Consider the following 26,336-nt stretch of genomic DNA (forward strand, 5'->3'; position numbering starts at 1 on the left):
AAAATACTGCACACTTTAAAACTCAAAATCTCCCCCCCCTTCAGGAGATTTGGCCCCCGAATTTAGACTCAATAGAAATAAAGGAGAAAATGTGTGTTGAATGCAAAACCACAGTTTTTGCCCTAAGGGACTCTTAAAGAATTAAAGTGACAGCGCCCAAAGAGTCACTCTTAGAGGGGCAGCAACTATATAGGTGCTAAGGTGGGAAACCTGATAAGTCACTCTAAAGTCTGTAATTATAGCAACAGCTGTTGCAGAAGTAACTAGTAACTAGAGAATTGCTTTACGGTAAGGTCATTTGGGTTGTCTATAGCCACTACATAAGTAACGGGGCCTTATTCATGAAAATTGCCTTACAGTAAGATTGCTCTGGTTGCCTATAGCAACCAGAGTGCAGGTTTCAGCATTGAAGCTGCTGAGGTAAAGTGAAAGCTGAGCTCTGATTGGTTGCTATGGACAACTAGAACAGTCTGGCTGTGAGGCAGTCACATATTTCCTGCTGTACATATATATTCACCTATTAGATCACTGATGAGTGTGTGGTGATTGCTAAAGATCATAATACTAAGGACTATTTTTAATTACCACCCAAAAACGACCATCTATTGGGTAAGTTAATCCAAAAGCTAAGAAAGCAAAACTGTCTCAAACAGCTGAGACAAGAGACTATGTCTTGGCTTGAAAGGAAACTGACGAGACAAGCTGAATCAAAGGCAACTGAAACATCTGAACAACGGGAATGTCATCTTCAGGAGAAATGGATGAGATAGACTGAATTATTATTATTATTTATTTATATAGCACCATTAATTCCATGGTGCTGTACATGAGAAAGGGGTTACATACAGGGTTATAGGTATCGTTTACAGTAAACACTTTTACAGTGTCAGACTGGTACAGAGGGGAGAGGACCCTGTCCTTGCGGACTTACATTCTATGGGATAGTGAATCAAAGGCAACTGAAACATCTGAACAACGGGAATGTCATCTTCAGGAGAAACGGATGAGATAGGCTGAATCAAGGGAAGCTGAAACAGCTGAACAAGAGGTTGAACCTTGTCATAATGACCGAAAACAACAAATTCAATAAATGCAAAGAAATAGGCAGGCTGACTAGGGTTTGGAAGAGTTTTACTACGACCCAATTCACATCTGAAAGTCATAATAGGCAAAATGGATGTAATATGCACATATTGTCAAGCAAAAACGTTTAATTTGCAATCGCCTGAAATATGCGGCGCAAATGGCAAAGTCAGTTTGCCAAAACCATGAGAAAAAGGACCCCTAAAACGTAACTTTTATTAGAAAGTTTTAAAATCTCGCAGGTTTATGTTAACGAAACACCTGAAAATAACCAAATGTGAAAAACAAAAAAAGGGTAGAGGGAAAAAAAGGATTAAAAGGTTCACCTTTTTTTCCCTTCTCCCCCATAAATCTGCGAGTTTTTAAAACTTTCTAATAAAAATTACATTTTATGGGTTGTTTTTCTCATGGTTTTTGCTTGACTGGGACCTCACCTTATAGTTCTTTCTTGGTCTACGTAAAGTCAGTTTGACACCTTAAGTCTATCTCCCAAACCACTTCTTTCATACAAGACAGTAAAACTGCTGAATCAAAGCATTTTCTGCAAAGTAGTAGATGATACAATTCATGTTTCCAGATTGCATCCTTTGCTCCAACATCTGGACTCGATGAAGCAGGATTTATGACAACTTTTAAAGTCTAGGGCCAATATATCACAAGATTGGTTTGATGCTTCCTGTAGCAAATGAAGACCCAAAATTGTTTTTGGGAGACAAACAGATGCAAACTAATGGACGTTGTGACGCTATACCTGAGGCAAAAAAATACATTGTTTTTCAAATTGTAAAGATTATTCAATCAATACACTCAGTTAGTAAACCTTTTTAACCCCTTAGTGAACAGGGCAGATTTTTCAAAGCTGACCAGTGTCACTTTAAGCAATAATAACTTTAGAGAGCTTCAACAGATCTCATTGATTTTGAGACCTTTTTTGTGACACATTGTACTTTATGCTTATAGTTAATTTATGTCGTTATTTTCTGTGATTATTTTTAAAAATATCATAATTTTGTCAACATCTAAAAATTAGCAATTTTCAAACTTTGAATGATTATCCATTTAAACCAGACAATCATTCTATATATAATAGTCATTAAATAACATTTAACTCATGTTAGCTTTACATCAGCACCATTTTTAAAATATCATTTTATTTTGTTAGGACATTAGAAGTTTTAAAATTGTAGTAGCAATTTTTCATTTTTTTTCAAGGAAATTTACAAAACTTACTTTTTTAGAGACCTATTCAGTTTTCAAGTGACTTTAGCGGACCTATATTTCGTAAAATACCCAAAAGTGAGACTATATTAAAAATAGCATCCCTCAATGTATTCAAAACTGCTGTCGGGTAGTTTATTAACCCTTCAAGTGCTTTTACGGAATTAATACAAAGTGGCATGACAGGAAGGAAAACTTATTTTTACTACCTAGCTTCTGAACATGTCGCTATAGCCGGAGACTCTAAGGCCGTTATTTGGCCACTAGATGGTGACCCGATTCTAGCGCATCGGGTATTCTAGAATGCACAGCCACGTAGTATATAACACAGCCCACGTAGTATATAGCACAGCCACGTAGTATATAACGCACCCCACATAGTGTAATAAGGAATAAGGGCTTGAGATTTCCTTATCATTATTTTTTTTTTAAACTAGATCAATTCTATTACATAAACATAAAGATCTCAACATAATCCTAACTCTAAAAAGCAAATGCAATTTATAAATCTCTCCACCAGGGTGAGCTACAACATTGTATAGAAGAGAAGTTACATAATGACTAGTCACTGTGACTAACATACATCATTAGGCTATAGCAAATAATTGGGGGACTAAAACGTAACATTTATTAATCATTATATTAAAATCATTCAAACATTTCATGAGACGCTCACTATAAAAATTACCAGACAGATCCGGGTGCCTAAAGTCTCCAGATTGCTAGAGAACAGGTCACAAAAAAACACATACACTTAAGCTTCACCAGTTGTAGGCTTACAACTTGTAAACCGCACATGCCCAAAATAATTCATGTGATAATCCGATCCGTTTATAAACCTTGTAAAAGGTTTCCTTGATAAAGGAAAGGTCTCATCCAGTTCCTTAGGGTGCGTGTCCACGGTCCGGATTGTCGGCGCTTTGGACGGAGAGGAAAACCGCCCCCTTCTGTACACACAGTGTTTCCGGATGTGTTCATTGCACACATCTGGAATCTCTGCACCCTATACATAGAACCCTGTTATTTACCTTGTGGCGATGGAGCGTCGCCACAAGGTAAACAGACATGCTGCGATCTTAAAAGGCGCGCCGCAGGGCCATAAACGCAGGGCCGCCGGGTGCGTGTTCACACGCATAGTGGAGACGGGATTTCATAAAATCCCCTGCACTATGCTGTAACATCTGGACGCTGCGGTTTGCATGCTGCGGTTGTATGCAGCGTTCAATCCGCAGCTAATCCGGATGTAATCCGGCCCGTGGACACATACCCTTAAAGTTTTCACAGGTATCTCCTATGAGTCTTCTCAAATTTCATAGGAGATAGGTCATACTATTAGGGCCCATCTATCATCTTTTTTGCAGATGAGCGACCAAGGACCACCTCCCAACGCATTTCCTCCTTCTCTGGATTCATCAGGGGAGTTTTATGTAGTCACCTGTGGCTGAGAAAATGAGGTCTATACAACGGTTACATGGAGCCTCCTGCCTATATCTAACCAATTTCCCGTTTTACTTCAATATGTGCGTGCCGGGCGGTTCACATTATTTCCAGATGTCAATGCACATAATATCCTGTAAATAGAACGCTCCCTTTGGTTGCGGTGAAACGCAAAAGTCACTTCCGGCTCATCCTATGGAACGCACGGAATTTAATGGTTACCATTGTGCAGCCACCAAATGAGTGGTGAGTATATGTTTTATGTGACACCTAAAGACTTGTGTCTCAAGTAGTGACGGATGATACCGTTAGCCCACATTTAAACAATATCCTCAAAACAGACTTCATAATCTGAAGATTGGTTTTATAGGCCCTATGCCATATGTAAGAGGAGCCTAAATATGTGTACTATGGAAACTCCTACACTGAGATTCATACATGAGAAGACATGTAACAAGTAGCTAGTCCATCCATAAAAAATTATATAGTGGTGGCAGCTGCTTGCCGCACTGCCGAGCTGCTCCGTCAACTTGTTGCCTCCTATTAATTTGAAAAGCCACTACAAGTAAATGGAGCAGCTCATCAAGTGAGTACTTCCGTCAGGCAGCCGACGATGGCACCGTTATCAGCTGATCGGCGGGGTGCCAGGTGTTGGACCACAGACGATCAGACATTGATGACTATCCTATGAACAGGTCATTAATATAAAAGTAGTGGACAACCTCTTTAAGTATATACGGTTTTCTGTGACCTGTTCACTAGCAATCTGGAGACTTAGACACCCGAATCTGTCTGGTGATTTTTATAGTGCATGTCTTATAAATGTTTGTTTCGTGTTTGAATGATTTTAATATAATTATCATTAAAAGTTAAGTTTTAGTACCCCAATTACAAAATTTTGCTATAGCCTAATTTTGAAATTCTATGGGTCTATATTTTTTCTGTTTTTGTACATAGAATATACTATTAACTCCTACTAAAACGAAAAAAGCCAATTGAACTCCAAAATTTCAATAAAAATTTTCAAACTTTTATTTATCAAAAAGATACATAGAACCATAAAAAGCCATATAGATGGCATAATATATGGCACATTTTTTATGCATACTATTTGACCATGTTACCAACATACACATGTATGTACTTTTTTTTGGGTGATGACTAGAGCTGGTGGACCCCTGGATGTTCGGGTCCGGCGGGTTTGGCCAAACAGTTACAAAAAGTTTGGGTACCAGAACAGTACCCGGACCCGAATCCAGACCCCTTTCACTTGAATGGGAGGCCCAAACATCCAGTGTTTGCCGCGATGTCATGTGCATGCTACCGCGGCAAACACCGCTTGTGATTGGCAGTGAAATCATCCCCGCCGGTCAGAGAGCCGTGATTTCCACGCTGTCAAAAGACGGCGTGAGCGCTCAGCTGTGATCGGAGATATCAAGTTTACCTCCGGTCACTGGTGTCAGCTGATGGGACTACTGTTCCCATCATCCGACACCTGCTGTCGCTAATAACAGTGAGAGCAGGAGCGGCGGATGGGAGTATTCATCAGCTGCTCCTGCGCTGTAAATAAATATTGAAAAAAAAAAACGGCATGAGTTCCCCTGTATTTTTGATAACCAGCTAGGCAAAACTTACAGCTGGAGGCTGCAACCCTCAGCTGTCAGCTTCAACAAGGCTGGTTATCAAGAATAGAGGGGTCACCACGCTGTTTCTTTTAATTATTTAAATAAATTATTTTAAAAAATGGCATGGGGTTCCCCCTCATTTTTGACAACTGCCCAGAAAAGGCACATCTGTTAGATGCACCAATTCTCGTGCTTTGCTCAGCTATTCCCACTTTCCCTGTAGGGGTGGCAAGTGGGTTTCATATTTGTGGGGTTGAGATTACCTTTGTATTGTCAGGTGACATCAAGCCCACGTCTTAGTAATAGAGAGGTGTCTGTAAGACACCTCTCCATTATTAATCCTATAGCTGACATCAACCCCACAAATATGAACCCCACTTGCCACCGCTACAGGCAAGTGGGAAGAGCCAGGCAAAGTGCCAGAACTGGCGCATCTAAAAGATGTGCCTTTTCTGGACAGCTGCGAGCTGCTATTTTTAAGCTGGTGGGGCCAATATTCATGGCCCCTTACCAGCCTGAGAATACCAGCCCCCAGCTGTCTGCTTTAGCAAGGCTGGTTGTCAAAAATTGGGGGACCCCATGCCATTTTTTAAATGATTGATAAAAATAAAAAAAAAAGAGCGTGGGGACCCCTCTATTCTTGATAACCAGCCTTGTTGAAGCCGACAGCTGATGGTTGCAGCCCCCAGCTGTGAGTTTTGCCTGGCTGGTTATCAAAAATATAGGAGAACCCACGCTGTTTTTATTTAAACTTTTTTTATTTACAGCGCAGGAGCGGCTGATGATTACTCCCATCTGCTGCTCCTGCTCTCACTGTTATTAGCGGCAACAGATGTCGGATGATGGGATCAGTAGTCCCATCAGCTGATACCAGTGACTGGAGGTAAACTTTATACCTCCGATCACAGCTGAGCGCTCACGCTGTCTTTTGACAGCATGGGAACCTCAGCTCTCTGACCAATGGGGCTGATTTCACCGCCAGTCAGAAGCGGTGCTTGCCGTGCTGTCATGCACAAAACAGTGCAACAAACACCTGGTGTTTGAGCAGCCGAACAGGAACAGTAAGACTAGGTTCACATTGCGTTAAAGCAGCCCGTTCAACGCATGCTTTAAACGGACTGTGTTAACGCAAGTGCCGAAATGCGTTCGCGCTAGCGCAGATAGAGCTAGCAGATGCTCTATCTGCGCTAGCAGTGACGGACCCAGAAGCGCTGCAGCCCACATCCGACGGGCCGTCACTCAATGACGGCACATCGCTAGCACACACCGATTATGGCATGCTTTGGCGATGCACTCGAAATAGGGGTTAATGGCAACATTAACGGACTTCGTTACACCGTGTTATGCCGCGGTGTAACGCAGTCCGTCTAACGTGCCATATAAACGCAATGTGAACCCAGCCTAACACGGACTTCCTGGTGAAGTTCGTGTTTGGTGTCCATGCCCGAGCAGTAGGTGTTCGATACAGACGCCGAACTTTACTGTTCGGGTTCGCCCATCTCTAGTGATGACCTAATCTTTATCCATGTCACCTAGTGTGTTCCTTTTCTTTGAGCCCTCTCTGTAAACCTCATTGACTATTACATAATCTTATGCCATCTATATGGCTTTTTATTTTCCTATGTATCTTTTTGATAAAATTTGCGAATTTTTATAGAAATTTTGGAGTTCCATTGACTTCTTTTGTTTTGGTAGGAGTTATCTGTATTGTGGAGTTGTGTGACTGATTAAATATACTGATGGTCCTGAAATCCATTTTGCTAATACAATAAACTGTTGCTATTTCACATAACTAAGCTACATAGCAAAAATGTATGACAAATATAAATTCATGTATTTAAACACAGTACATGCAAAAAGGTAGACAGGTTAAAACCTAGGAATCGCAATAGAAGATAAGCAGGACCAAGCATGAGAAAGACAGTACGATATATGGTAAGTGAAAAATGAATTTGTATGAAAATATATACTATTAAACCACTAAGATGCTATAAAAATGAAGTCATTTTCTACGTGTGGAACAGAAAATTTGTTCTCTATGTGGGCTAAAGAGGGATCCCAAAGTTAGCAAGGTCATCAATATAACATTTATAAGTGTATAAATACATGCAAAATAGTAATGGTGTACTGCTTATGGAATGGTGGTAACCCTTGATGAAGCCTTGTGCCAAAATAAGTGTCGGGGTTGGCGCCATTCCAGCAGGACAATGTTACTATTTGTTATGTATTTTTACGCTTTTCATATATTCTTTGCTATATTTACTAACTTGCTAACTTTGGGAACCCTCTTTAGCCCCAATACATATTTGCTGTTCCATCTTGGCTATTGTGTGATTTTTACTATTTAATATGTTTTCTACATTATTTATGAGTAAGTGACTCCTAGATTATTAGTTTATTCTACCTTTTGTGTGTTGCTCGTGATATAGCATCTTAGAGTATTTTATTATTAATTTTGCACTTATCTTCCCACATGTATTGCATTGTTGCCTCTTTCTAGTTTTAAAGCATCTTTAGCCCTGCCATTCCTTTATTGTTACCCTGTTTTGTCTATTTGCATACGTGCATATAACTAAATGAATCTTTCTGATACTTTTTGGAATTTCCCTGTGTTAATTTATATGCAATGGGTTGTGTGTTTGTAAAAGGTGCAAACTGGCATTATTCTGCCTCATGCTGAGTAATTACTTTGATTACAGAGATAAATGATAAATTATTTCCTCTATATCTGTTTGCACTCTTTGGAATACAGTGTATTTGATGACGGGTACACCAAATCCAAGTACATATAAAAAATAGAAGTTGTGAAGTTTAGGAACTTTGAATAGTAAACTCAGTAAAAGAGCAGCAGATTCAAGATTACAATTAAGAAGTATTACACAAGAGCAGTAAGTGATAAATATAGTTTAATGGTAACCAGGGTGAAGACAGACAAGGATGAGGGAACAATGGGTATAGGATGGGAGACAAGTACAGGAAGTTGGGAAACTTGATGGTCACTTGTTACTCAGGCATTTCCTCCTCTGCTTTTATCAGTCATGTCCTCTACTCTCTGAATCCCTAGACCACTGGATGGAGCATCAGGGCTTGTTCAAGATCAGATTGGTGATCCTGATAGTAAAGTTACTCATTCAAATTAGATTTACATATCTCCACACCTTGAGATATCACTTTCATGGCCCCATAGTGCCCCCCACAGACAGTATAATCCCCCCCCCCACAGTATGATGCCCCAAGATTACAGTCTGATGCTCCTAAACACTAAATTCCACCACACAATTTGATGCCCCACCTACAAAGCCCCCCCACACACAGTATGATGTCCCTCACATTCACAGCTTTGCAACATCAACTCACACAATTCTACTACATCAACATACACACAACTCTGCTACATCAAGACACACGCTCCCTGACAAAGGCAGACACCGAAACGCGAATCGGGACTTCCGTGGCACCATTCCAGCAGGAGGAGATGCCTTCAGGTTAGTGTACATATTTACTGTCATATCATGATCTTTAACACTGTGTACTGCCTGAGCATATGGGTACATATGTGAATACATTCTCAGTCATGCTGTTAGTCCAATGGATGTAATGTGTGTATGTAATATATATATATGTATATATATATATATATATATATATATATATATATATATAGATAGATAGATAGATATACAGTACAGAGCAAAAGTTTGGACACACCTTCTCATTTAAAGATTTTACTGTATTTTCATGACTATGAAAATTGTACAACTTTTGGTCTGTACTGTGTATATATATATATATATATATATACAGATGTATGTATGTGTGTATGTATGTATGTATGTGTATATATATGTACAGTACAGACCAAAAGTTTGGACACACCTTCTCATTCAAAGATTTTTCTGTATTTTCATGACTATGAAAGGCATCAAAACTGAATTAACACATGTGGACTTATATACTTAACAAAAAAGTGTGAAACAACTGAAATTATGTCTTATATTCTAGGTTCTTCAAAGTAGCCACCTTTTGCTTTGATGACTGCTTTGCACACTCTTGGCATTCTCTTGATGAGCTTCAAGAGGTAGTCACCGGGAATGGTTTTCACTTCACAGGTGTGCCCTGTCAAGTTTAATAACTGGGATTTCTTGACTTATAAATGGGGTTGGGACCATCAGTTGTGTTGAGCAGAAGTCTGGTGGATACACAGCTGATAGTCCTACTGAATAGACTGTTAGAATTTGTATTATGGCAAGAAAAAGCAGCTAAGTGAAAAAAAATGAGTGGCCAAATTACTTTAAGAAATGAAGGTCAGTCAGTCCGAAAAATTGGGCAAACTTTGAAAGTGTCCCCAAGTGCAGTGTCAAAAACCATCAAGCGCTACAAAGAAACTGGCTCACATGAGGCCCGCCCCAGGAAAGGAAGACCAAGAGTCACCTCTGCTTCTGAGGATAAGTTTATCCGAGTCACCAGCCTCAGAAATCGCAGGTTAACAGCAGCTCAGATTAGAGACCAGGTCAATGCCACACAGAGTTCTAGCAGCAGACACATCTCTACAACAACTTTTAAGAGGAGACTTTGTGCAGCAGGCCTTCATGGTAAAATAGCTGCTAGGAAACCACTGCTAAGGACAGGCAACAAGCAGAAGAGACTTGTTTGGGCTAAGGAACACAAGGAATGGACATTAGACCAGTGGAAATCTGTGCTTTGGTCTGGTGAGTCCAAATTTGAGATCTTTGGTTCCAACGGCCGTGTCTTTGTGCGACGCAGAAAAGGTGAATGGATGGACTCTACATGCCTGGTTCCCACCGTGAAGCATGGAGGAGTAGGTGTGATGGTGTGGGGGTGCTTTGCTGGTGGCACTGTTGGGGATTTATTCAAAATTGAAGGCATACTGAGCCAGCATGACTACCACAGCATCTTGCAGCAGCATGCTATTCCATCCAGTTTGCGTTTAGTTAGACCATCATTTATTTTTCAACAGGACAATGACCCTAAACACACCTCCAGGCTGTGTAAGGGCTATTTGACCAAGCAGGAGAGTGATGGGGTGCTACGCCAGATGACCTGGCCTCCACAGTCACCAGACCTGAACCCAATCGAGATGGTTTGGGGTGAGCTGGACCGCAGAGTGAAGGCAAAAGGGCCAACAAGTGCTGAGCATCTCTGGGAACTCCTTCAAGATTGTTGGAAGACCATTCCCAGTGACTAGCTCTTAAAGCTCATCAAGAGAATCCCAAGAGTGTGCAAAGCAGTCATCAAAGCAATAGGTGGCTACTTTGAAGATCTTAGAATATAAGACATAATTTCAGTTGTTTAACACTTTTTTGTTAAGTATATAATTCCACATGTGTTAATTCATAGTATTGATGCCTTCAGTGTAAAATGTAAAATTTTCATAGTCATGAAAATACAGAAAAATCTTTAAATGAGAAGGTGTGTCTAAACTTTTGGTCTGTACTGTGTATGTATATATATATATATATATATATATATATATATATATATATATACAGATGTATGTATGTGTGTATGTATGTATGTATGTGTATATATATGTACAGTACAGACGAAAAGTTTGGACACCTTCTCATTCACAGATTTTTCTGTATTTTCATGACTATGAAAGGCATCAAAACTATGAATTAACACATGTGGAATTATATACTTAACAAAAAAGTGTGAAACAAATGAAAATATGCCTTATATTCTAGGTTCTTCAAAGTAGCCACCTTTTGCTTTGATTAGTGCTTTGCACACTCTTGGCATTCTCTTGATGAGCTTCAAGAGGTAGTCACCAGAAATGTTTTTCACTTCACAGGTGTGCCTTGTCAGGTTTAATAAGTGAAATTTCTTGCCTTATAAATGGGGTTGGGACCATCAGTTGTGTTGTGCAGGAGTCTGCTGGATACACAGCTGATAGTCCTACTGAATAGACTGATAGAATTTGTATTATGGCAAGAAAAAAGCAGCTAAGTAAAGAAAAATGAGTGGCCATCATTACTTTAAGAAATGAAGGTCAGTCAGTCCGAAAAATTGGGCAAACTTTGAAAGTGCCCCCAAGTGCAGTTGCAAAAACCATCAAGCGCTACAAAGAAACTGGCTCACATGAGGACTGCCCCAGGAAAGGAAGACCAAGAGTCACCTCTGCTTCTGAGGATAAGCTTATCTGAGTCACCAGCCTCAGAAATCGCAGGTTAACAGCAGCTCAGATTAGAGACCAGGTCAATGCCACACAGAGTTCTAGCAGCAGACACATCTCTACAACAACTGTTAAGAGGAGACTTTGTGCAGCAGGCCTTCATGGTAAAATTGCTGCTAGAAAACCACTGCTAAGGATAGGCAACAAGCAGAAGAGACTTGTTTGGGCTAAGGAACACAAGGAATGGACATTAGACCAGTGGAAATCTGTGCTTTGGTCTGATGACTCCAAATTTGAGATCTTTGGTTCCAATGGCCGTGTCTTTGTGCGACGCAGAAAAGGTGAATGGATGGACTCTACATGCCTGGTTCTCACCATGAAGCATGGAGGAGGTGTGATGGTGTGGGGGTGCTTTGCTGGTGACACTGTTGGGGATTTATTCAAAATTGAAGGCATACTGAACCAGCATGGCTACCACAGCATCTTGCACCAGCATGCTATTCCATCCGGTTTGCGTTTAGTTGGACCATCATTTATTTTTCAACAGGACAATGACCTGAAACACACCTCCAGGCTGTGTAAGGGCTATCTGACCAAGAAGAAGAGTGATGGGGTGCTACGCCAGACGACCTGGCCTCTACAGTCACCAGACCTGAACCCAATCGAGATGGTTTGGAGTGAGCTGGTCCGCAGAGTGAAGGCAAAAGGGCCAACAAGTGCTGAGCATCTCTGGCAACTCCTTCAAGACTGTTGGAAGACCATTTCCAGTGACTACCTCTTGAAGCTCATCAAGAGAATACCAAGAGTTTGCAAAGCAGTTATCAAAGCAAAAGGTGGCTACTTTGAAGAATCTAGAATATAAGACATATTTTCATTTGTTTCACACTTTTTTGTTAAGTGTATAAATCCACATGTGTTAATTCATAGTTTTGATGCCTTCAGTGTGAATGTACAATTTTCATAGTCATGAAAATACAGAAAAATCTTTGATTGAGAAGGTGTGTCCAAACTTTTGGTCTGTACTGTATATGTGTGTGTGTATATATATATATATATATATATATATATATATATATATATTCTGGTCTGGAGAAAAAGTCAGTCAGTGAGTCAGAGATTGCCAGAGAAGAGCTTGTCATGTAACATCAGCTTAGGCGGAGCTGGTAAGAAGGGAGTGTAGCTGAGCAGACGTTGGAGTCTGCAGCTCCTGGCAGAAAGAGAGAAGGGAGCAGTCAGAAGGACTGGAGGGGCCATGTAGCCACAAAGGTGCTGCAGCTCCTGGACAGAGATAACTGAGAAGAACAGCATGTAGTGAGCGTGCAGGAGAGCAAAGCACAGGAGAGTGACAATTGCGGAGGACAGCTGCGACTGGGCTTCCTCCCTTGCAGAGTGCAGACACCAGTAGCCGGAAGACCGAGGTTGTGAGGGACTCTAAGACTTACAGTAGAAACCGTCAGGACAGCTGGACTTCACGTTACCTCTCCTAACACCCAGGAGGCACAGTGGCGCATAGAGCCCGGGTCATGATAGCGACCCTGTAAAAGGTTCGAGCCACCTGTCATAGGGGTTTGTGTTCCACCTTTAAGGAGGACAGAGAGAACTGTGAGGACCTTGATAGAAACCATAGGCAGCAAGGGACTACACCACCGCGCTAGTAGGAAGGCTTCTAACTCCACCTGGTAAAGGTGACTTTGAATTCACTTCCAAGCCGGCCGGACCCTGTCTGTACCTGTGAACTGGTGCCCTGGACTGTGGCTGCCTGATGTCTTAAGTAAACCAGGTAAAGAGACAACAAACCTGTCCTCCATTTCTTACTGCACCACTATCTATCTCCATCTACACACCGAGAGCCCTGGGGACCTACTTCACCTGTGGTAAGTTATTCCATCCTATCTGCTATAACCTCACCCCAGAGGACCCCATTAAGCAGCGTCGGTCCCCTCTGACCAAATACCACAGGTAGTGTCATGAACACAAACTTTATTCAAAACCCCTTTAAATACTTTCCCTTTTACTTGGATGACCAGGGCGACGGACTGGGTCGCCCCCACCTTGACATCCCCTTTAAATACTGGACCCGGTACCGAGTACCTGTCAGGACCAGCTGCCTGATGGGCACTCACCGGCAACAGCGCAGGAGGCTAGCCTGGACGTCTGGTGCCAGAGACTGCCAGTGTCACTGAGGAGCTGTAAACGAGAGCAGCGGTGCTTCCGGGGCTAGCCGCTCTTCAGAGACAGACAGGACCTGCGGTCACGTGACCGCGTGTCAGAGGGGGTGCGCGAAGCTTAGTGCTGCTGTTTGAGCCTGCAGCAGCTCTGGGAGAAAGTTTAAGAAGGAGATGAACCTCCAAGGATGTTAAGAAGGGATGACAGGAAAAAATTTCATCACACAAGCCAAAGTCATACACAGAGAAGTCAGCGCAGTACACAGGGGCAGTCTGAAGAATAGTCAGGACATAGCAAGAGATCAATAAACCAGAACGGGCAATAGACAGTACAGAAATGACAGGCAGGAATCACAACAGGGACAGAACCAGATCAGAAACCAGACAGACAAACAATAGTACATGCATAAAACAGAGGCACACCAGGGTCATACACACTCAGCCAAGCGTCAGAATATAAACAACAAGGATTGACCTCACAGTGAGGCTATAAAAAGCCTCACAGGACCCAGAATGAGGCCATCTGAGTTAACCTTGAAACTACCTGACCAGAGAGCCCAGTAAACCATGACCGTACCCCTAGGCCCTGGCGGGCGTTCCAGCATCATTATGTCTGCTTTCTCAGTTGCACACACTGGTGGAAAGTGGAGCCAGTAGCTCCCTCCTCCACCGCTGCATTCACTGCTATTTGTATTCTGAGGATGCAGATGGTGGTGCTTTTAGGACGCCGGGTGGCAAAGGCAGCCACATGTCGTGGACCCTGGGCCAGAGTTTTCAGCCATTCCTCTGTTTCGATCTGTGGCAGGACTGGAACAGCCAGAAGGCTGGATATGACCCATGGGCTGCACTTAGCCCAGGTCTATGATGCACAGTTAAGTATTGGACTATATATACTAATAAAAACCCTTTAAAAAACTATTTATACTAATAAAAATTCAAAGATACATGCCTATATGAAAAACTGCACATCCAGATATATAATAGAAAAATCTTTATGGTGAAACTCAAGCAAAAAAAAACCCCTAGACAATACGGGCCATCAGATTAAAACACTTCATGCACTTTAATGAACATTCTCTGCTCTGGCTCTCATACATAGTTTGATGTCTGCTGTGTGTTGTATTACAGAAATTAATTATGGGTCAGTAGCCACATTCAGTTTAGTGCAGTGAAAATAAAGTCTACACACCCCTGTTGAAATTAAAGGTTTTTATCATGTAAAAAACATATCAAGGAGAATAATTTAAGATCTTTCACCCAGCTTTTTGGAAGTGCATCTGAACAGCAAGGTGGATTGCTGTTGAGGGGAGATAGAGAGAAAAAAAAATAAATCTATAAATCTTCAGCACAGCGAGTGTGAGCGAGCTGAGTGTGACCTGAGTGTAAGTGTGAACGGCGGTAAGTGTGTGACTTGTGATTCAGTGAAGAGGTATTTGGAAGGCCTTTAACAAATACCTGTGTGAATTTGTGTGAATTGCTGAATTGGGAGTAGCTATATTCACAAGGTGTTAACTTAGGGTGGGCGGTCATAATCAAGGGTTTATAAGGGGCAGCTGTTTGGGGCTCAAGCCCTTTTTGGAAGTGCATCTGAACAGCAAGGTGGATTGCTGTTGAGGGGAGATAGAGAGAAAAAAAAAAAAATCTATAAATCTTCAGCACAGCGAGTGTGAGCGAGCTGAGTGTGACCTGAGCGTAAGTGTGAACGGCGGTAAGTGTGTGACTTGTGATTCAGTGAAGAGGTATTTGGAAGGCCTTTAACAAATACCTGTGTGAATTTGTGTGAATTGCTGAATTGGGAGTAGCTATATTCACAAGGTGTTAACTTAGGGTGGGCGGTCATAATCAAGGGTTTATAAGGGGCAGCTGTTTGGGGCTCAAGCCCTTTTTGGAAGTGCATCTGAACAGCAAGGTGGATTGCTGTTGAGGGGAGATAGAGAGAAAAAAAAAAAAATCTATAAATCTTCAGCACAGCGAGTGTGAGCGAGCTGAGTGTGACCTGAGCGTAAGTGTGAACGGCGGTAAGTGTGTGACTTGTGATTCAGTGAAGAGGTATTTGGAAGGCCTTTAACAAATACCTGTGTGAATTTGTGTGAATTGCTGAATTGGGAGTAGCTATATTCACAAGGTGTTAACTTAGGGTGGGCGGTCATAATCAAGGGTTTATAAGGGGCAGCTGTTTGGGGCTCAAGCCCTTTTTGGAAGTGCATCTGAACAGCAAGGTGGATTGCTGTTGAGGGGAGATAGAGAGAAAAAAAAAAAAATCTATAAATCTTCAGCACAGCGAGTGTGAGCGAGCTGAGTGTGACCTGAGTGTAAGTGTGAACGGCGGTAAGTGTGTGACTTGTGATTCAGTGAAGAGGTATTTGGAAGGCCTTTAACAAATACCTGTGTGAATTTGTGTGAATTGCTGAATTGGGAGTAGCTATATTCACAAGGTGTTAACTTAGGGTGGGCGGTCATAATCAAGGGTTTATAAGGGGCAGCTGTTTGGGGCTCAAGCCCTTTTTGGAAGTGCATCTGAACAGCAAGGTGGATTGCTGTTGAGGGGAGATAGAGAGAAAAAAAAAAATCTATAAATCTTCAGCACAGCGAGTGTGAGCGAGCTGAGTGTGACCTGAGCGTAAGTGTGAACGGCGGTAAGTGTGTGACTTGTGATTCAGTGAAGAGGTATTTGGAAGGCCTTTAACAAATACCTGTGTGAATTTGTGTGAATTGCTGAATTGGGAGTAGCTATATTCACAAGGTGTTAACTTAGGGTGGGCGGTCATAATCAAGGGTTTATAAGGGGCAGCTGTTTGGGGCTCAAGCCCTTTTTGGAAGTGCATCTGAACAGCAAGGTGGATTGCTGTTGAGGGGAGATAGAGAGAAAAAAAAAAAAATCTATAAATCTTCAGCACAGCGAGTGTGAGCGAGCTGAGTGTGACCTGAGCGTAAGTGTGAACGGCGGTAAGTGTGTGACTTGTGATTCAGTGAAGAGGTATTTGGAAGGCCTTTAACAAATACCTGTGTGAATTTGTGTGAATTGCTGAATTGGGAGTAGCTATATTCACAAGGTGTTAACTTAGGGTGGGCGGTCATAATCAAGGGTTTATAAGGGGCAGCTGTTTGGGGCTCAAGCCCTTTTTGGAAGTGCATCTGAACAGCAAGGTGGATTGCTGTTGAGGGGAGATAGAGAGAAAAAAAAAAAAATCTATAAATCTTCAGCACAGCGAGTGTGAGCGAGCTGAGTGTGACCTGAGCGTAAGTGTGAACGGCGGTAAGTGTGTGACTTGTGATTCAGTGAAGAGGTATTTGGAAGGCCTTTAACAAATACCTGTGTGAATTTGTGTGAATTGCTGAATTGGGAGTAGCTATATTCACAAGGTGTTAACTTAGGGTGGGCGGTCATAATCAAGGGTTTATAAGGGGCAGCTGTTTGGGGCTCAAGCCCTTTTTGGAAGTGCATCTGAACAGCAAGGTGGATTGCTGTTGAGGGGAGATAGAGAGAAAAAAAAAAAAATCTATAAATCTTCAGCACAGCGAGTGTGAGCGAGCTGAGTGTGACCTGAGCGTAAGTGTGAACGGCGGTAAGTGTGTGACTTGTGATTCAGTGAAGAGGTATTTGGAAGGCCTTTAACAAATACCTGTGTGAATTTGTGTGAATTGCTGAATTGGGAGTAGCTATATTCACAAGGTGTTAACTTAGGGTGGGCGGTCATAATCAAGGGTTTATAAGGGGCAGCTGTTTGGGGCTCAAGCCCTTTTTGGAAGTGCATCTGAACAGCAAGGTGGATTGCTGTTGAGGGGAGATAGAGAGAAAAAAAAAAAAAATCTATAAATCTTCAGCACAGCGAGTGTGAGCGAGCTGAGTGTGACCTGAGCGTAAGTGTGAACGGCGGTAAGTGTGTGACTTGTGATTCAGTGAAGAGGTATTTGGAAGGCCTTTAACAAATACCTGTGTGAATTTGTGTGAATTGCTGAATTGGGAGTAGCTATATTCACAAGGTGTTAACTTAGGGTGGGCGGTCATAATCAAGGGTTTATAAGGGGCAGCTGTTTGGGGCTCAAGCCCTTTTTGGAAGTGCATCTGAACAGCAAGGTGGATTGCTGTTGAGGGGAGATAGAGAGAAAAAAAAAAAAATCTATAAATCTTCAGCACAGCGAGTGTGAGCGAGCTGAGTGTGACCTGAGCGTAAGTGTGAACGGCGGTAAGTGTGTGACTTGTGATTCAGTGAAGAGGTATTTGGAAGGCCTTTAACAAATACCTGTGTGAATTTGTGTGAATTGCTGAATTGGGAGTAGCTATATTCACAAGGTGTTAACTTAGGGTGGGCGGTCATAATCAAGGGTTTATAAGGGGCAGCTGTTTGGGGCTCAAGCCCTTTTTGGAAGTGCATCTGAACAGCAAGGTGGATTGCTGTTGAGGGGAGATAGAGAGAAAAAAAAATAAATCTATAAATCTTCAGCACAGCGAGTGTGAGCGAGCTGAGTGTGACCTGAGCGTAAGTGTGAACGGCGGTAAGTGTGTGACTTGTGATTCAGTGAAGAGGTATTTGGAAGGCCTTTAACAAATACCTGTGTGAATTTGTGTGAATTGCTGAATTGGGAGTAGCTATATTCACAAGGTGTTAACTTAGGGTGGGCGGTCATAATCAAGGGTTTATAAGGGGCAGCTGTTTGGGGCTCAAGCCCTTTTTGGAAGTGCATCTGAACAGCAAGGTGGATTGCTGTTGAGGGGAGATAGAGAGAAAAAAAAATAAATCTATAAATCTTCAGCACAGCGAGTGTGAGCGAGCTGAGTGTGACCTGAGCGTAAGTGTGAACGGCGGTAAGTGTGTGACTTGTGATTCAGTGACTTTGGAATCAGGGAGTTTCCAAGGGAGGAATTGCTTCTGTTTTTTCTGTTTTTTTTTTTTTTTTTTTTTTTTTTTTAATTAATACTTTGTATTTATTTTTAATTAAAGTTTCTGTGTGGTGCAATCCCCATTAGGAAATGTGCTCCACAATTGTTAATGCCATCCAGTGTACATCTTGCCACATGTATGCAGTCCTTGACCAGCCGGTCGAGGGTGCATACTGCTGTGCGAGATGTGAGCACATTGTGCATTTGGAAGCCCAGATTTTGGATCTAAATGTGCAGCTGGCAACACTGAGATCCATAGACAATATGGAGAGGAGTCTTCTGCTCACAGAGCAGACGCTCAATGGGATAGATGAGGAGGGGGATGGTAGGATGGAGCTGCAGGACAGTGTGGCAGTTAGCTGGGTGACAGAAGGCGGAGTAGAGGGAAGAGTGCCAGGGAGGCTAGTCCTGATCTGGCACACCCCAATAAGTTTGCTAAGTTGGCAGATGAGGGGGGTGCCAGTACAGGGGTAGCACTGCTGCAGCCAGGCATGTCCTCTGAAAGCCGGAGGAGTGACTGCTCCAGTAAGGAGGGAAATAGGAGAGCAGGGCAGGCCAGACAGGTGCTGGTAGTGGGGGACTCAATTATTAGGGGAACAGATAGGGCAATCTGTCACAAAGACAGGGATCGTCGGACGGTGTGCTGCCTACCTGGCGCTCGAGTCCGACACATCGCTGATCGGGTGGACAGATTACTGGGAGGGGCTGGTGAGGACCCAGCAGTCATGGTGCACATTGGCACAAATGACAAAGTTAGAGGTAGGTGGAAGGTCCTTAAAGATGATTTCAGGGAATTAGGCTGCAAGCTGAAAGCAAGGACCTCCAACGTGGTATTTTCCGAAATACTGCCTGTACCACGTGCCACGCCAGAGAGGCAACGGGAGATTAGGGAGGTTATTAAGTGGCTCAATTGGTGTAGGAAGGAGGGGTTTGGGTTCCTGCAGAACTGGGCCGACTTCTCAGTGGGCTACAGGCTCTACGCTAGGGACGGGCTGCACCTCAATGGGGAAGGGGCAGCTGTGCTGGGGGAGAAAATGGTTAGAAGGTTGGAGGAGTGTTTAAACTAGGGATTGGGGGGGAGGGTATTCATTTTATAGGAGGGAAAGATAGTGCAGATAGAGAGCTGGGCACAAATAAGGAAGTTGGGGGTGGCGGTGGCATGGGGGGTGGGGTTAGAACAGTTAATAATTTAAGAAAGAATAGAGGTACAGAGAGTAACATCAAGTGCATGTATACTAATGCCAGAAGCCTCGCCAACAAAATGGACGAATTAGAACTAATGTTGTTGGAGCATAATTATGACATGGTGGGGATATCTGAGACGTGGCTGGATGAGAGCCGTGACTGGGCTGTTAACTTGCAGGGCTATAGCCTGTTCAGAAATGACCGTACAGATAAGCGAGGGGGAGGGGTGTGTCTATATGTAAAATCTTCCTTAAAACCCATCCTGCGTGATAATATAGGTGAATTTAATGAAAATGTGGAGTCCCTGTGGGTGGAGATAAGAGGAGGGGGAAAAAATAATAAATTACTGATAGGGGTTTGTTATAAATCTCCAAAAATAATGGAAGCAATGGAGAATATCCTCGTAAAGCAAATAGATGAAGCTGCGACTCAAGGAGAAGTCATTATTATGGGGGACTTCAACTACCCTGAAATAGATTGGGGAACAGAAACCTGCAGTTCCAGCAAAGGTAATCGGTTTTTGACAACTGTGAGAGACAATTACCTTTCACAGCTGGTTCAGGACCCAACAAGGAGGGGGGCACTGCTAGACCTAATATTAACCAACAGGCCAGACCGCATATCAAATATAAGGGTTGGGGGTCACTTGGGGACTAGTGATCATAAAATAATAAGTTTTCATGTAACCTTTAATAAGATGGGTAGTAGGGGGGTGACAAAGACACTAAACTTCAGGAGGGCAAATTTCCAACGGATGAGAGAGGATCTTGGTGCAATTAACTGGGACGATATCCTGAGACACAAAAATACACAAAGAAAATGGGAGACGTTTATTAGCATCCTGGATAGGACCTGTGCACAGTATATACCGTATGGGAATAAACATACTAGAAATAGGAGGAAACCAATATGGCTAAATAGAGCTGTAAGGGGCGCAATAAGGAACAAAAAGAAAGCATTTAGAGAATTAAAGGAAGTAGGTAGTGATGAGGCATTAAATAAATACAGAAAATCAAATAAATTCTGTAAAAAGCAAATCAAGGCAGCAAAGATTGAGACAGAGAGACTCATTGCCAGAGAGAGTAAAAATAATCCCAAAATATTCTTTAACTACATAAATAGTAAGAAACTAAAAAATGATAGTGTTGGCCCCCTTAAAAATAGTCTGGGGGAAATGGTGGATGAGGATGAGGAAAAAGCCAATCTGCTAAATGACTTTTTTTCATCAGTATTTACAAAAGAAAATCCCATGGCAGCCAATATGACTAGTGATAAAAATTCCCCTTTAAATGTCAACTGCTTAACCCAGCAGGAAGTACAGCGGCGTCTAAAAATCACTAAAATTGACAAATCTCCGGGCCCGGATGGGATACACCCCCGAGTACTGCAGGAACTAAGTACAGTCATTGATAGACCATTATTTTTAATCTTTAAAGAGTCCATAATAACAGGGTCTGTACCACAGGAGTGGCGTATAGCAAATGTGGTGCCAATATTAAAAAAAGGGGCAAAAACTGAACTCGGTAATTATAGGCCAGTAAGTTTAACCTCTACTGTGGGTAAAATCCTGGAGGACATTCTAAGGGATGCTATACTGGAGTATCTGAAGAGGAATAACCTCATGACTCAGTATCAGCACGGGTTTACTAGGGACCGCTCATGTCAGACTAATTTGATCAGCTTCTATGAAGAGGTAAGTTCCGGACTGGACCAAGGGAACCCAGTGGACGTAGTGTATATGGACTTTTCCAAAGCTTTTGATACGGTGCCACACAAAAGGTTGATACATAAAATGAGAGTAATGGGGATAGGGGAAAATATGTGTAAGTGGGTTGAGAGCTGGCTCAGGGATAGGAAACAAAGGGTGGTTATTAATGGAGCACACTCGGACTGGGTCGCGGTTAGCAGTGGGGTACCACAGGGGTCAGTATTGGGCCCTCTTCTTTTTAACATATTTATTAATGACCTTGTAGGGGGCATTCAGAGTAGAATTTCAATATTTGCAGATGACACTAAACTCTGTAGGGTAATCAATACAGGGGAGGACAATTTTATATTACAGGATGATTTATGTAAACTAGAAGCTTGGGCTGATAAATGGCAAATGAGTTTTAATGGGGATAAATGTAAGGTCATGCACTTGGGTAGAAGTAATAAGATGTATAACTATGTGCTTAATTCTAAAACTCTGGGCAAAACCATCAATGAAAAAGACCTGGGTGTATGGGTGGATGACAGACTCATATTCAGTGGCCAGTGTCAGGCAGCTGCTACAAAGGCAAATAAAATAATGGGATGTATTAAAAGAGGCATAGATGCTCATGAGGAGAACATAATTTTACCTCTATACAAGTCACTAGTTCGACCACACTTAGAATACTGTGCACAGTTCTGGTCTCCCGTGTATAAGAAAGACATAGCTGAACTAGAGCGGGTGCAGAGAAGAGCGACCAAGGTTATTAGAGGACTGGGGGGTCTGCAATACCAAGATAGGTTATTACACTTGGGGCTATTTAGTTTGGAAAAACAAAGACTAAGGGGTGATCTTATTTTAATGTATAAATATATGAGGGGACAGTACAAAGACCTTTCTGATGATCTTTTTAATCATAGACCTGAGACAGGGACAAGGGGGCATCCTCTACGTCTGGAGGAAAGAAGGTTTAAGCATAATAACAGACGCGGATTCTTTACTGTAAGAGCAGTGAGACTATGGAACTCTCTGCCGTATGATGTTGTAATGAGTGATTCATTAATTAAATTTAAGAGGGGACTGGATACCTTTCTGGAAAAGTATAATATTACAGGGTATATACACTAGATTCCTTGATAAAGCGTTGATCCAGGGAACTAGTCTAATTGCCGTATGTGGAGTCGGGAAGGAATTTTTTTCCCCATGGTGGAGTTACTCCTTGCCACATGGTTTTTTTTTGCCTTCCTCTGGATCAACATGTTAGGGCATGTTAGGTTAGGCTATGGGTTGAACTAGATGGACTTAAAGTCTTCCTTCAACCTCAATAACTATGTAACTATGTAACTATAATCTGTACAATTCAATTGAAAAATAAACTTAAATTTTTCTGTGTGGAAAAATAAAAATAAAGAAGCACAATAATGTGGTTGAATAAATATGCACATCCTTGACCCTGGGCCACAGTTTTCAGCCCTTCCTCTGTCTCGATCTGTGGCGGGACTGGAACAGCCAGAAGGCTGGATATGACCCATGAGCTGCACTTAGCCCAGGTCTATGGTGGACAGTTAAGCATTGGACTATACATACTAATAAATACTCTTTAAAAATCTATTTATACTAATAAAAATTCAAAGATACATGCCTATATGAAAAACTGCACATCCAGATATATAAAAGAAATCATCATTCAGTCTTGTGGGAAAGGAGTCTATCAGCAGGTCACGTCTAGAATGGACAATCTTTGCCCACTCTTCCTTGCAATCAAAATCTATCAGATTGAGAGGACACCTCCTCTGTATAGCACCCTCTTCAGGTCAACTCACAGATTTCCAGATGTTTGTATTCAAGTCTCGGCTTTGGCTGGTTCATTGCAAAACTTTAATCTTCTGTTAAAGATACTTTTTGTTGATGTGGAGGTATGCTTAGGGTTGTTGTCCTGCAGAAAGGTGAAATTCCATTTAATCTTCAGCTTTTTAGCAAAGGTCTGAAGGTTTCGTTGCAAAATTGGCGATTGTATTTTTTCGGACTATAAGACGCACCGGACTATAAGACGCACCCAGGTTTTAAAGGTTGAAAATAGGAAAAAAAATATTTGACGCAAAAAAGGTGGTAAAATATTTAATAACATACTATTATATGTGTTGTTATTATATATAATAGTATGCTATTATGTTGGAAGCTACGGGACCAGTGTGGTGGCTGTAAAGTACTATGTGAAGACGCTGGAGGGTGAGTATAAGAATGGGGGCACAGGGCTTATATTTAAAGCACCACTCCAGCACTGAAAAATAACACTGGAGTGCTGCTTTAAGAACACATGGGAGAACTATAACTCCCAGCATGTCCTGCAGATCCTATGGCATGCTGGGAGTTATAGTTCACCACAGGAGTGGCAGAGTGCTTTATTGTGTGTTGTAAAGACTAACCTTTTAATTGTGGCAGCCAGCCAGCCATGGTGAGGTAAAATGCTGGAGCATCCCCTCCCATGACACCACAGAGCCCTCCCTCTTGTTGCCTCTCCACAGCACAGGAGGAAGCTTGCAGATTGTAGTGTGGTGTCTGCAGGACCTGTGATGACATCAGAAGAGGGAGGGCTCTGTGCTGCCATGTGATGCTCTAGCCCGCCCTCTTCATGACATCATACAGGTCCTTGTGCTGGAGCACTCAGCATCCAGCACAGCCCCGGCAGGCAGGTATGCAGCGATCTTGTCTCCTCCAGCCCCTGCTCCTGCCCCCTCCTCCACCAGACACACAGATCTCCCCAACAGCTGCAGGAATCCAGCACTGGGGAAACCGTGTGTGTCCCTGTGAAGGAGTATTGAAGTGCTGCTCCCTGCTCACAGCTCAGCTGACAGGTGGGCGGGGAAGCAGCTAATAAATATTCACTGCCCTTTAATGATTGGGACCATGTGGTTTCCCCAGCGCTGATTCCTGAAGCCCGGCAGGGACATTTTTCTGCCTCCCAGTGCAATCCCACTCGCTGCTGCCCCCTCCCCACGTTACATCCCTACCATAAGACGCACCCACACTTTCCTCCCAAATTTGGAGGAAAAAAAGTGCGTCTTATGGTCAGAAAAATACGGTAATTGACCTCCTCCCTCCTCCCTTATTAAAGGCTCAGTTTCAGCTACCAAAAAACAGCCCTAAAGCATAATGCTGCGTTCACTTTCTCTATGGCTTTGGTCTAATTTTGATGATGCACAGTATTGGCTTTGTGCCATACATACCCTTTGAATTATGGCTTAAAAGTTCAACCGCAGTTTCATCAGCCCATTACACATTTTCTTACATGCTTTTGGCTCACTTGTAGGTTTTGGCAAAACATTGCCATGGTTGGATGTTTTTCTTTGTAAGAAAAGGCTTCCGTCTTGCTACAATTGACACAGATCAAACATATTAAGACTACAGGAGATTGCTGTCACATGCAGTACACAACCATTAATTCCAGAAATTCCTTCAGCTACTTTAATGTTGCTGTAGGCCTCTCTGCAGCCCGACCGAGGGACGGGGTCAAGGACGTCCAGTTTTAAGTAATATCACTATTGTTCCAAATTTAAGCCACTTATCGATTGACTTTTTTTGTACCCTTCTCCTAACTAATAACTTTCAACAATGAGATCTCTTTGTTGTGTTGAAACATGTAAGCTGTTTATGCACCATGACTTTTGCTGTAAAATGCAACTAAGAAAATGTTAGGAAAATCCTACTAGAGCAGTTAAACTTTATTTTATGGCAGCTGGGCACTGACTACTATTTAACATGAGATTAACCGTTTCACACCAGAGCGTGTTTTTACTTTCCTGGCCAGGCAAATTTTTACAATTCTGACCAGTGTCCATTTGTAAGGAGGAGAGCCGACTCTGGTGTGCCGTGTCTGTGACGAGTCCGGAACCATCAGTGCTGTCACCCGAGTTGCAGGGGGGTAAGCTTAGTTCTCTGGACAGACCTTTGAACTTGAGACTGGGGGGCATGGAGAATATAAAAGGGCGACAGTGCGTGAGAACGAGCAGAGTGGTGGTGGGAAGCTGTAGTGCACGGAGGTCGACTGTGAGTCCTCCCTTGCTGTATAGTAAGGACAAAGTAGGCCCAAGCCCTAGGGGACCACGGAGACTTACTGGAGACTATAGGCAGAGACGCTTCCCGGTGGTATCCCTGACAGTTTCAACTCCTGTAACACCACTGAGAGTGAGAGATTCCTCTTTCTGACCCGACCGCAGGGGGCGCACCCTGAGACGGGACAACCAGGCCACAGACCGAGTACGGCTGCCTGACTCCAGTGCAATGTCGGTGCTTAAAAGAAAGGACTGCCACCTCTCCAGCGGTTCTCATCTTGGAACCAGGACCTGTCACCAGACTTCTCAGGATCATCAGACCGGACCGGATCCTTCAAGTGCTCAAGCCGGGACGCTACTGCCATCATCGCAGAGACTGCTCTTCATCAACGTCAGATTGATAAGTTTGATACCTTTGAACTCTCCCCTACCTAATCTTACAACTGTTGCCCCTAAGTTACCCAAAAATATCTTATTCATCCTCCCCTCTATTTACTCTCTCCCTGTGTGGAGTAACGCTGTTACATTAAATTTCCCTGTTAACCCTTGTTCTACCTCCGACTGTTACTGCATCCTGATAAATGCTTTCACATTTATGAAGTAGACTAGTAGGGAGGGAGTAGAAGGAAAAGGTGTGAATAAAAATTAATTTATATTACATAATGATTAAAGCGTAGTTTGAATTGTAAAATGCACATACATCCAAATCACAGCTTCAAAGATTGTCTTCACAGTTGTGATCCACTAATGCCCGATAAATGCCAGGATGTGGAGTAATAATAAATGTAAATAGGGCTCCTGACCAAAGTCCATTATAAATTACTGGTCAAGTTATTACATTCCCACATTTATAAGGCCAT

At 42.5% G+C, this 26,336-nt stretch overlaps 1 long non-coding RNA gene across 1 annotated transcript; it reads left to right on the forward strand.

Moving 5' to 3' along the window:
- Positions 1-470: 470 nt before the first annotated feature.
- Positions 471-26,023, forward strand: LOC143781244 (uncharacterized). The gene is made up of 4 exons (XR_013216637.1): positions 471-609; positions 7,211-7,298; positions 25,233-25,346; positions 25,642-26,023. It is a non-coding gene; the product is annotated as an uncharacterized LOC143781244 (long non-coding RNA).
- Positions 26,024-26,336: the final 313 nt, after the last annotated feature.

Source organism: Ranitomeya variabilis, chromosome 6 (assembly GCF_051348905.1).
Source record: "Ranitomeya variabilis isolate aRanVar5 chromosome 6, aRanVar5.hap1, whole genome shotgun sequence".
Lineage (NCBI taxonomy): Eukaryota > Metazoa > Chordata > Amphibia > Anura > Dendrobatidae > Ranitomeya > Ranitomeya variabilis.